This window comes from Canis lupus, chromosome 9, assembly GCF_003254725.2.
Source record: "Canis lupus dingo isolate Sandy chromosome 9, ASM325472v2, whole genome shotgun sequence".
NCBI lineage: Eukaryota > Metazoa > Chordata > Mammalia > Carnivora > Canidae > Canis > Canis lupus.
The window spans coordinates 57,770,246-57,780,944 of NC_064251.1; the positions used below are offsets into that span (position 1 = coordinate 57,770,246).

A 10,699-nucleotide genomic window follows, 5' to 3' on the forward strand; every position below is an offset into this window, starting at 1 on the left:
CAGAGGGAGAGAATTTCAGGCATACTCTGTGCTGATAGTGGAGCCCCACTCAGGGCACGGAGCCCATCCTAAGGCTCGATCTCACAACCCTGAGATCATAACCTGAGCTAAAACCAAGAGTCAGATGCTTAACTGACTGAGCCACCCAAGTGCCCCTTAAATTTTCCAGTAGCCACATTGAAATAAAGGAAATGGAATAAATGGGATTAATTTTGATAATGTATTTTATTTAACCAAGCGGGCCCAAAATATTATCATTTCAACATGTAAACAATATATCACCATTGAGACTTTTTTGCATTATTTAAAAATATTCTTTGAAATCCAGCATGTATTTTACGCTAACAGCACATGTGAACTAGTTACATTTCAAGAGCTGAGTAGCCACACGTGACCAGGGGCTATCGTACTGGATGGCACAGACTTCAACAGTAATTTATTTGACTGTGTGTCTGCTGATGGAGATAGAGATTGCTCCCAATGTCTGCTATTATAAGCAATGCTACAATGAACATTCTTATGCTTATTACGTTACCCATGCATGTGATTATTTCTGTGGGATAGATTTATAGAAGTGAGGTTTCTAGGTCAGAGAGTTTATGCATTTTATAGCATAATAGATATAGCTAAATTACTCCCTAATAAGGCTAAACCAATTTATACTTTCACCAACAGTACATAAGAACGATCATTTTCCCACACTCCTGCTGAATTGGATGGCATTCCTTTAAAATTTTTTTTCATTTCTCTCTGCCATTTTGCATCTATATGCTGGCACACTGCTTTGTATCATGAAGGGGAGACTCACTTCAAAGCTATATTTTTTCTATTGGCTACCACCATCAGCTAGATAGAGGATGTGTTTGGTTATGTAGGTAAAAGAGAACCCAGTGAACATGAGCTCAAATGAATCATTTTTTCTCATGGAAAAAGAAGTCTAGAACAAGGTGGCTGCTTGTGGTGGTTGACCCCATGATCACTGAAACCTTTGAAGTTCTGTCTTTCTAAATTAATATTTTTAGCTGGTAGGCTTTACTTTCCTCATGGTTGTCATCTTATGGTCACAAAATGGCTGCCATCACTCCAGACAGAATGTCTGTGTCCCAGGAAGGAAGGAGGGAGAGGTGGATGGCACTAGCTACTTCTTACTCGGACACACTTTGTAGGATTCCAGACCTTCAAGAAGCTATGAGATAACAAATGTTCTTATTTCAGGCCTCTAAGTTTTGGGGTTATTTGTTATAGAGCAACAGATAACTGATAAGAGTGCTGTTGGAAGACCATCTCTTTGGGAGCAACCAATTCCCATCTCTGTATCATTTTCTTGCTCTTTAAAAACTCACCCCTTCTCACTCAGCTGTAGGGCAAGGGCAGCTTGGTTGACAAGGAAAGGTAATTTCCAGGCATTCAGAGAGCAGAGAAGCCCTGGGCAAACCTTTCCCATGCTTTCACACTTTCTGATGAGTTTCTTGGGACTTCATCTCAGAGGAGAGGCCAGGGATGGAGATACCGTCATTGCCACATGGACTTGGGTTTCTGTAAGAACACTCCTGGCTTCTCTCTGCACCCCTCACTGATTCTGCCCCAAGGGAGGTGAGACTGGATTGGTGCATTTGGGGACCGGAACTGAGCATGCCTCACCCAGCCTCTTCTGGGCTTTCTCGATTCCGCAGGCCTGCCTGCAGGGAGAGTGCTGGGGGTGGTGTAGGTTCCCAGAAGGCTTTGCCCTGGGGGACAGTCCAGAAATGGAAAGGGCAATTCAGATCAGAAGGACCATATGAGAAAGCCCAATGGGTGGCTCATCTCAGCCATGCCCTCCAATCAGATCTGATGAGTGATTAGGCTGGTTTGATATCACTGTGTCTTATCTCTCCCTGGCTCCAAGCCCAGAGGGAAAGAGGGGTTCTATTTGTTGTCTCCATCCCTAATATCTATCTATCTATCTATCTATCTATCTATCTATCTATCTATCTCCAAAACAATTGCACTTTTTATGAAGATACAAGACAAATTTTATACAAGAGAAGGATTAAGAGAAGGTCATTGTGGGTAGTGGTGTGAGGCAGGTTGAAACAGAGGTTGGAGGATGTCTTGGTTATACCCATGTACCTGATATTGGGGGTGACTGGGTGTGTCTACATCCATCTGTCCCTCTTATGCATAAGGACAGTGAATCCTGGGTGCCCCCTTCCAGCTCTTGCTTCCCATCTCTGAGTAGGTCTCTCATGGGTCTGGGAAGGTTTTGACCCCACCTCCCTTCCCTGCAGAGGGCAAGGACCCCAGAGGTCCTGACCCCACAGGGAGGGTCTTACTCCTCCAAAGCACCTGCTGGCCAGAGCCCCACTTGGGACGCTGCTCCTGGAGGGTGTGGAGCAGGTCCGTTCTCCACCCCCCCGCCCCCCAAGCTGCACTGGCCCCTGCTGCTTCCCGGCATCCCCGATCTCTGTTCAATGCGTGATTTTTTACGATCGATCTTATATCCGGCACAATCAGATTTATGGCTCCTGCATCTTATGAAATTACACAGATGTTGCTGCTCTGCTTCTCTCCAGGACAGTAAAAGGCAATAACATTCTTGCAGATTTCGACAGCAGGCAATTCAATAAAGGGCCATGTATATTTTATAAGTACAATAAAGACAAGGCTCTCTGCCCGCACTGCGGCCCGCAAGGACCCAGCACTGCACCGGGCGGCCGCCCATACCCCCCTTCCTGTCTGTTTGTCGATCAGGTCTCTCCCACTGCCACACGGGGGACCAGGGAGATTTATCCCCTTTCTGATCCATTATTTAAGTTTGGCTCCAGGGACCCTGCAATGGGGGCTGTTTAAAATTTAAAGGTGTTTATGGAACTTAATACTTTCCTCCTCCTGATTTGCACTATAAAATTTTATCTATATTTTTGTTGCCCCATAAAACGTTTCTATCTTATCGGGATGGCTTGTCCTTTTACGGGCAAAACCATAAATACCTGATGAGGTGAGGGTTGGTAGAAGGTCTCACAGAGGAGTCCTAGGGGGAGACAGGAGAAAAGAACCTTCTCTTGGTCTGCCACAGACACCCTGGGTGGCCGGAAGCCTGGCTGGGTGGTGGGGGTGGGGCACCACACCTCACTGAGGCTGTTTCTTCATCTGTACAGTAAGTAGGGAGAACCATAACATCCACTGGATAGGGCTGTTGTGAGGATCCAGGGACACGTGACACCAGGAGTGTTTGCTTGGTGCCGGCCACAGCATGTGCCAAGGCCCAGAGGTGGGAACAGTGGAGGGAAGGGGCTTCCTCTCCAGGGCAGCATTGCAAGGTGCCAGGCCAAGCTGGGAGTGCGTGCCTATACCCGCTCAGCATTCAATCACCTCTCTGTGTTTTGGGGTCCTCATGCCATGGAGATCTTGAGGTTCATATTTTAGAGCAGTGTTGTGTGGATTAATAACTTCATGCCTGCAAAATGCCCAGCTCTCTACCCTGCACATAGTAACTGGACAAATGTCAGGTGTGGCTCTTGTTATTGTTATGGGCAGGGCAGGGACTGGGGCAAGCAAGGTGAGGTGCCCAGGGAGCAAAATGCAAGGAGGGCTCCCTTTCCGAGGGGTGCAGGTGCAGGATTGGTGCCTGAGAGCGAGGCCTCTTTACATTTTGTGCCCTGTGTGTCTCCAGCCCTGGTCCTGCTACCAGGGTCTCTTTTCGTGTTGGCAGGTATGCAGAAGTGGTTGAACAAAAGCAGTCCCCAGGATGCAGGCAGCAGGAGCAGCATTCACCATTGGTGGAAGCAATGCCTTTTAGAGATCTAGGCGTTGCTGGAATAAGATTAGATGAATTTTGGCGTTCCCATGGCTAAGCTGGGCTGGAGCTTTCGGCTGCTGCTCACCAATGCCTGCTCTGTGCCAGGTACTTGCCGGGCAAGTCCAACCTAGACTCTACTTTCACGGAGCGCCCAGTCTAGTTGTGCCTGTGTTCACAGGCAGGCATGTGGGGGCCGGGGGCTGTGGCGGACACAGAACAGAGGAAGGGCTTCTATTGGCGAGGATATAAGATGAGTCCAGAGAGGCTTCTTGAGGGCGGTAGTGGGGGCGGGGGCGGGGTGTGTCCTGAGTTGGATCAAGACAGGTGAAGAGGAGTTTGCCAGAGTGGGAAGGGCATTCCTCCCAGAGAGGCAGCATGAACCAAGGCACGGAGTGTGAAATGCATGATTCACAGGTACCAAGAATGGAGGTCAGTGTCTGGGTGAGGAACCTTATTCCTTGAAGCTTCTGGTGGTCAAGGTAGAAATGCAGGTCCTCAGAAAACTGGTGTGTTGGTGAGTGCCTCCCAGGGCCTGGGGACCTGGTGGAAGGAATGTCCGTTGAGGTGGGGCCAATCTCAGCCCAGAGCCCGCAGCCCAGAGGTGTGAGGCTGGGAGCCCCAGACACTGCTGCAGGCTGACCTCAACCCTTGGCTAGACCCCCGCCAGCCTGACTGGAATGGCTTCAGGGCTAGTGTAGTGGTTCTCCAACTTGGCTTCTTATCCAAGGCCTTTACCTGGTCCTGCTGGGCCCCAAGAGGTGAAGTCAGGGAAGCAGGATTGGGCAGAGGTGAAGCTCAACTGCCATGTGGTTACAGCAGAGACTTCAGCTGATCTCAGCAGGAGCTCTGACCTGGGATGGCCCTTCAGAGTCACACTAGGCTGAGACAAGGAAGCCAAGCCTTGAATCTCTGCACCAAGTAGTCACTGGATGTGGTCCATCCTGAGGGAAGGAAGAAGGTCCCATCAGCCAAGGGTGATTCCTGGGCACGATTTTCACTGTGAGCAGTGTCAGCAGGCAACACTCCTGGAAGCTGAGATAGTGAATGCCCTGGTCCCAAGGGGATCTTGGCAGCTCCCCATAGCGTCAGGGGAAATGGCTGGGTGCCCATCCCAGTGAAAATAGACCTGCCACTTCATATTCATTAAGATGTCTACTACCAATAAAACCAGAAAAATAGCATGTATTGCTGAGGATGTGGAGAAATTGGGGTAAAATACACATCACATAAGCTTTATCATCTTAATTGTAAGGCATACCAGGGACTTGGAGTACATTCACTGTACAAAAAGGTTGTAGTTGGTAGTAATATAAAATGGTGCAGCTGTTATGGGAAACAGACTGGTGGTTCCTCAAAGAATTAAAATAGACTTACCATATGATCTAGCAATTCCACTTCTAGGTATATACACAAATGAATCGAAAGCAGGAACTCCAAAGATATTTGTACAGTCATGTTCATAGCGCCATTAGTCACAGTAGCCAGAGGGTGGAAGCAACCCGAGTGTCCACTGATGGATGAGTGAATAAACAATATGGGATACATATATTTAACAGGACATCATTCAACCTTAAAAAGCAAAGAAATGACAACACGGATGAACCTTGAGGACATGATGTTAGGTGAAATAGGCCCATTACAAAAGGACAAATAGAGTATGATTCTGCTTATGTGAGGTCCCTAGAATCATCAAGTTCATAGAAAGTAGGATGCTGACGGCCAGGGGCTGGGGGTGAATGGGGAGTTAGTGTTTAATTGGGACAGAGTTTCAGTTTTGCCAGATGAAAGCATTCTGCAGATGGTTGGTGGTGAGAGCTGCACAACAGTGTGAATGTGATTAATGCCACTGAACTATACACTTAAAAGTAGTTAAGATGGTACATTTTAGGGGCACCTGGGTAGCTCAGTTGGTTAAGCATCTGCCTTCAGCTCAGGTCATGATCTCAAGGTCCTGGGATTGAGCCCCACATTGGCTCCCTGCCCAGCAGGGAGTCTGCTTCTTCCTCTCCCTCGCCCCCTCCTCCCACTTGTGCGCGCGCTCTCCCTCTCTCAAATAAGTATATCTTTACAAAAAAAAACGATGATAAATTTTATTGTATTTTATCACAATTTAGAATTAATTAAATTTTAAAAATCCAGAACTAGAGGTTACAGGACAAGGAGTGTCCTGGCACTTCTTCTGGACAATCCCCCTTCTCGAGCACAGTCTCTGTGAGAGCAGCTATTTTGTGCAAGGTACTCAGAGATGCCAATAGGTGGGTGCTGTGTCACTTGGGTCCTCAGGGAGGTGGAAACTGTGAGGGTTAGGAATGCAAATGGTCCTTTGAGGAGTGAGGAAGGGAGAAAGGAGAAGAAAATAGATGTGTGGGGGTGGGGTGGTGAGAGGGGGTGACGGGTTGGACACAGATGGTGGTTTAGGCCCCATACAGGCTGTGCTGATCCAGCCCAAAGCTCCAGGACAAAGGCTGTTAGTTGGAGGAGTCTTGTCTTGGATCCTTCTACCACAACCCTGTGAGACACAGTCATTGGTTGGTACCACCCCAAGAAAAACATGACCTTGGCTCAAAAGTTGAGAAGAGGGCAGCCCTGGTGGCTCAGCGGTTTAGTGCTGCCTTCGGCCCGAGGTGTGAATCTGGAGACCCAGATGAGTCCCATATCGGGCTACTTGCATGGAGCCTTCTCCCTCTGCCTGTGTCTCTGCCTCTCTCTCTCTCTGTGTCTGTCATGAATAAACAAAATCTTAAAAAAAAAAAAAAGTTGAGAAGACCTGAAAAAATTAACAGCTGGAGGCTAACAGCGAATTCCCTCCCTGCAGTGGGGCAGCAAGTTCTTTCCTTGAAGGGAGTTCTAATCCAGGATGTCTCCCAGTCCCCACAGCTGTCTGCCCACACTCAACTGGTGAGTCTTCTCCTAGGACTTAGGATCTTGGGTGTAGAACTGAGTCTGTCTCTGGACAGCCAGAGCTGTGACATGGCCAACTCTGGAGCCCTTGGTGGCTGTGTTCTGTCACGTGGACATTTGGGCTGAGGGACGGGGAGGCAGGTTTGTGGGGGGAGAGGAGGGTGAAGCAGGGGCACAGAGAGAAGAAATGATGAGATTGAGAGAGAAGCGCACAACACTCATTTCCTGGTGCCAGTTGTTAAGGCTTACCTGCCCCCTGCCCTTCCCAGCCTGGCAGTTCACCGTGTTCTTCTCCAAGAGTCTGCCAATAAATCCCCTCCCTTTTATTTAAACTAGTCATTGAAAAAAATCACTATAACCCCAGACTCTTAACCAATAAGGGGAGGATCTTCTGGGGCGGGAGGAAATGGAAGCAGCACAAGAGAGACAAGAGGTTCGGCAGGAGGAGAATATGGAAGAGCTGTGGCTGAGGGCTGCCCTGCTCCCCTTGGGCATCTCTTGGGATTCATCATGACCTTTCCCAGGCTGTGGATGATCCTTCTTGGATTCTAGGTTCTGACAATGAAGATGCAGATGGAACCGTACCAGAGACTTTCGAGGGCTTCCCCACTTGAACCTTTAGGGTCACATTTTTGCTGCATGCTCATTTACCAGTGGACCAGGAGATCTGTTTCTCTGGTAGAGACTAATTGAGCACTGAAACACATCACCTTTCACCAACCCCTGGGGATGGTAGAAAAGGGGTTATAAAATAAATTAATTGAAAAATAAGTATACTTCAAAGCAGGGAAGAGAATGTTCTGAGTCATGGAACCCGAGTACTGTCATTCTACTGGAGTCCACTGGTCATAGCAAGTCACAAGGATAGCCCAAGACCAGGAGTCATAAGGATGGGGAATTAGGCTCCACCTCTTGATGGAAGGAGCCGCAAAGTCACTTGCAAAAGATTTCTGCCACCCTATTGTTTTCCCCCATTTACCATGCCATGGTAGATCGTAAAAATGGTAGATTGCTCAAATTCTTCGCCTCCCTATTCTTATCCCCATTATTTAGGTGAGGAAAATGAGATTCGGAGAGTTTTGGTGATTTGCTTAGGGTCCCACAGGCAGTGAGGAAGTAAGTAAGGACATGAGACTGGGACGTAGTCTGTCTAATTCTAATGCTAGTGGAGGGCGAAATGTGGAGAATCACCCCGCCTCTCTTGAGGCTGATCACATGCCCCCAAAGGCTGCCCTGGCCCCCACGTGGAGTGGGAACACAGAATTCCAGGGGAGCTTGACCCTTCCTTGGCAGCTGTGTTTTCTCAGTGGCCGCTTAATTTCCAAATGAAATATCTTTAGGAAAATACTAACTTTGTGTTAGATGAATTAATACAGAGCTTTGAGAAGTAGCAAACAGACAGATTCAAGAGGGCGCGGAGAGCCAGGGCGTGAGGGGACCAACAAAGGGAAGTAGGAGGAGGGACCAAGATGTTGGAAGAAGAGTGATTGAGAGAGAGAAAGAGGGGCGCCTGGGTGGCTCAGGGATTGAGCGGCTGCCTTTGGTTCAGGTCATGATCCCAGGGTCCTGCATCGGGGTCCCTGCAGGGAGCCTACTTTTCCCTCTGCCTGTGTCTCTGCCTCTCCCTGTGTGTGTCTCATGAATAAATAGATAAAATCTTTAAAAAAGAGAAAGAGAGAGAGAGAGAGAGAGAGATAGCTAGGTGATAGATGACATATAGGGATGTAGAGTCACAGAAGCATTTAACTGAAGATAGAAATTGAGGAATAGAATATGAATTGAGAAAGAAAACAGAAAAACAGAGTGAGAAAGAGAAAAACAATGAGAAACAGAGGTACAGAAATACAGAAGCAGCAATTGATGGATGGAGAGGAGTCTCACATAAAGGCACAGAGCTGAGCAAAGGAGAGAGAGAGAGATGGCAAGAAAGGAAAAGAGAGATGGGGTAGAGAGAAAGAAAGAGAAAATCATAATGAGAAAGAATAGAAAAGATGGAGACCAAAAATGACCATGAGACAGAGGAAGAGAGAGAGGGAAGAGGGAGAGAGAGCTAAAAAGAGAGAGAGAGAGAAGAAGGGAGAGAGAGGAAGAGGAAGGAGGAAGGAATGACAGGACAGCCGAGGACAGAGGCAGGAGGGAAGGGAGAAGGCAGCCCGAGGAGGACCCGGACTTTGGGGATGGCCTGGCTCTGCCATCTGCAAGGAGGCTGACCCCCAGGGGCAGCGACTGTCCCCCCCGCAGCTGGAGACGACCCTCCCCCCCCACTGCCAAGGGAAGCCCCCCTCCCCCGGTACCAAGAAATCAAACACAGGAGGTATTTGGGTGCAAGTATTCCTCATTCTGAACAGAACCATTAATGTATTCTAAAAAGCTTTTTAGCTGTGGCCTGCTCTGCATGTTATTAATTTCTTTATTACAGATCTTGTTATTTTCAGAGGTCCCCGGGGACCCATTAACAACGGGTTTTTATGGGAAAGAAGTCGGCTAAAGTGGTGGGAATAACTGCTCCTCTGCCCTGAGTCAGTAATCGGAGTTGCACCAAGGATAATGTAGGCTGTTTTAATTTCCAAAATAGCAACAGTTCAGACATTTAATTGCCATTTTATGCCCTTTTTTCATGCTGCCGAGTGTAAAATATGTGACCAGTAATATATAACGGCTAACCACTGAGCCACAGCCTGCCCCAGCTTCCTTGTCTCCCCTGGAGAGGGACGCGGGGAGGAAGGGAAGTGGAAGGGAAAGAGGGACAGACGACCCTGGGTGGGCTTGCCTGAGCTCGAACCACTGGGCAGATCCAGTTCTGCCTCCCGTCCTCTCACATCCTCCCAGAGACCCTTTCTCCAACTTAGCATCCTTGATTTGAGACTTCATAGTCCACCACCCCTCCCCTGTTGTTTTTCCCGGGGCTTCAACATCACCCACAGGTTGTGAGTACCTGGCCCAGGTGAGCACCAAGTGTAATAAGGTGACCTCTGTCACAAGTTCCTCTTCCTGCCCTCCCCCGAGGCCTGACCTTCAAATGCACCAAGGAAATGACTGTACCAAGGAAAATACACTTATGGACCGCACCATGACATCCCCTTGCTCCTTTTCTTGTGTACCCACCCTGACCCCCCAGTAAAGGCATTAGCCCACTGGTCCTTGCTATCTTGACTCCCCACCTGCTTAATTGAACTTGCTCCCCTGAGCTTTATTTCTCTAGGACCCATGGGTATCTTACACTTCGTTTTTCTAAGCCTCTTCTGGGCACCCTCTTGCTACCACACCTGACTGACCATCGCCTAAAAGAACACAGAACAATCTCTGAATGTGGCAACAGATAGGGTATCTTTTCTGAGTGAACTGCATGAGTCTGTGGGGTGATGGTGGTGTAGGATGCCTGGGCAGCTGGCTCAGTGATGAGCACCCCACTGGTGGGTATTAGGTCTGGTGAGCTGAAAGCTACTTGTCTCAGGGGTACCAGCAGCCTGAATTTATTTTCTGATCCCTTATTCCTTTTGGGGGTCATTAAAACCTAATACGTAAGCTCCACGAAATTTGACATTGCGCCTAGTGCTAAAGCCTAAAGCAGTGTGTGGCATGTGGTGAAAATCTATGGAGTTGATGACAAGGATTTCTCTTTTCCTTTTTAGTTCCCCCCATCCCGGCACGCAAGAATGGAGTGTGAGCTCCTTCCATGGATATAGCTCTACTCTCTCTGAGAACAAGGTGCTTCTCACTAGTAAAGAATAACTCTCCAAAGTTCTCCATTTTACACAATATCAACTGAGGGAGTTCTGTGCTGAGATTTTGCATGAACTCTATTCTCTGAGAACTGCCCCTGGATTTCCATGGGAGGGCACCCAGCTCTGTTTTACCAAGAGAGTCGTGCCCTCTGGGGCATTGCTAACTGGAATACGTGTGGACACATGACCCAAGCTGAGATTTTTCACACAGCAAAGGAGTCTTAATCAATGGTTGAAATGGTAACTTGTAAACCTTCAAGCTGTAGAGCCATTGTATTCCCTGTGCTGGAATATT

At 48.2% G+C, this 10,699-nt stretch overlaps 1 long non-coding RNA gene across 2 annotated transcripts; it reads right to left on the minus strand.

The window, feature by feature from the left end:
* Window positions 1–206: 206 nt before the first annotated feature.
* On the minus strand, window positions 207–7,929 carry LOC112677220 (uncharacterized). Of its 2 annotated transcripts, XR_003146924.3 has the most exons (3): window positions 5,153–7,929; window positions 4,514–4,719; window positions 207–4,318 (listed from the first exon to the last, which is right to left on the minus strand). It is a non-coding gene; the product is annotated as an uncharacterized LOC112677220 (long non-coding RNA). The 2 variants fall into 2 exon arrangements; XR_007413101.1 differs by having other exon boundaries at window positions 207–4,719.
* Between the last annotated feature and the right edge of the window lie 2,770 nt (window positions 7,930–10,699).